This window comes from Physeter macrocephalus, chromosome 9, assembly GCF_002837175.3.
Source record: "Physeter macrocephalus isolate SW-GA chromosome 9, ASM283717v5, whole genome shotgun sequence".
Lineage (NCBI taxonomy): Eukaryota > Metazoa > Chordata > Mammalia > Artiodactyla > Physeteridae > Physeter > Physeter macrocephalus.
Window position 1 is genome coordinate 15887897 of NC_041222.1, and position 2280 is coordinate 15890176.

Sequence of the window (2280 nt, forward strand, 5' to 3'; positions counted from 1 at the left end):
TTTTATGTAGGGACCATTGGTAGAAATGAAATCCATTATGCTTCCCAAGTCCCAAGCTTGTGTATGAATCTTATTCCCGTAGGACCGGAGTACTTCCCAGAATGCTTAAACTTAATAAAAGATAAAAACTTGTATAACGAAGCTCTGAAGTTATATCCACCAAACTCGCAGCAGTACCAGGTGTGTAGCATGTGAAATGAGGCTCTCCTGATTTTGCTTTGTGCTTTAGTTGGAAAAGAATGAGGCTCCCGAGTCCCTGACACTGTACTTGGTTTCAAGGTTTATCTTCAAACTAATTAGCCTCATCTTGAACTTCTTATCTGGGAGAAAGGCCCTGACCTGTTCCTCTTCTGAAGAACTTACCCAGGCCAGAAACCTAGGCGTTGTCTCTGGATTCTCCTCGGGAATACCATGGCAGCTTCCATCCTGCCCCTCCTCCAGCCCAACCTCACGATCATCCTGAAGAGTGCTGATCTTACCCATATATTTCTGCATAAAGTTTTGTTCTTTTGTTTGAACAAACATCTGTTTAGCTTTTCTTATATGCAGTACTTTGCTTACCAGCTAAATGTATTATAATTGTTACAACAACCTGGTAGGTGTGGTGCACAATTTTCAAATGAGGAACCACCTTGCCTGAGGACCTGGGACGTGAGGTGGCCAACCTGGGATACGGAGCCCGTGCCATCATCACCACCATTTTCAGTTTGTCCACAAATTGCACACGTCTTTCTGTGATCTGGCCCCTGCCTGCTGCTTTAGCATCAGCTGCCTCTGCCAGCCCTCTACCTCCACTTCCTTTAGCCCTGCTGCCCTTCTAAACTCTCGGGTCTCCTCTGCCAGAAAGCCGTTCCTGGCTGAGGTGCCAAACACTGAGCTCCCAGAGCACCTTGTTCTTACCTTGGGGATGGCATTTGTCAATATGCTATCTACTGATTTGTTGACCCACCAGGCTGTGGGTTTCCTTAAGGGCTGGGACCCCGTGTTATGTCCCTCTGTTTCCCTGCCTAATACTGAGCCTGGGGAATAGTGACTTTGGCCACAGCCTGCCTCTTTGCTCTCATTTGCCTTATCTGTTCGTCTCCTGTGCTCTCTGTGCTTCAGTCATACCAGCCTTCTTGTTATTCTTTCCTGTGTGTTCCATACCCATTCCTGCCCTATGGCCATGGTGCTTTCTGTGCTCTTGGCGTGGAATGCTGTCCCGTAACTCTTCACGTGGCTTCTTCTCCTCCCAGCCCTCTGAAATAGCACTCCCATCGCTCTGTCCCTTTACCACTATCTGCCATCGTGCTGTCGACCAGAGTGTGTCTATAAGTCCTTACTCTTTCACCACAAGAGCAGGACCTTGGGAGTGGCTCCTGTTACTGTTTTGGTGTTTGTTGTTTTTGCTTGTTTGGCTTTATTTTTTGCTTTGCTGTGCTGCTCCCACTGCCCTGAATAGTACTTAGTAATGATTTGTTGGATGAATACATGGCACATCCTCAGTAAGGTTTTGAAGGGAAGGAAGATTGAATTCACTGGTCTTCCGCAGGGTTTTTCTAAGTCTTCCAGGGAGTTTCAAGTATAATGACCGAGGCAGCCTACCTTGGAGATTTAAAACAACAGTTATCACCTCTCCTCACCAACCCTTTGTCTCTTCCTGTCCCAGGACATCAGCATTGCTTACGGGGAACACCTGCTGCAGGAGCACCTCTGTGAGCCAGCAGGGCTCGTGTTTGCCCGCTGTGGGGCCCACGAGAAAGCTCTCAGCGCCTTTCTGGCTTGTGGCAGTTGGCAGCAAGCTCTCTGTGTGGCAGCCCAGCTTCACTTGGTAGCTGTCCAGTTTTCCCAGCACCACTTACTGAAGAGGCTGTCTTTTCTCCATTGTATATTCTTGCCTCCTTTATCAAAAATAAGGTGACCATATGTGCATGGGTTTATCTCTGGGCTTTCTATCCTGTTCCATTGATCTATATTTCTGTTTTTGTGCCAGTACCATAATGTCTTGATTACTGTAGCTTTATAGTATAGTCTGAAGTCAGGGAGTCTGATACCTCCAGCTCCGTTTTTTTTACCTCAAGACTGCTTTGGCTATTCGGGGTCTTTTATGTCTCCATACAAATTTTAAGATTTTTTTTCTAGTTCCATAAAAAATGCCATTGGTAATTTGATAGGGATTGCGTTTAATCTGTAGATTGCTTTGGGTAGTAGAGTCATTTTCACAATGTTGATTCTTCCAATCCAAGAACATGGTATATCTCTCCATCTGTTGGTATCATCTTTAATTTCTTTCATCAGTGT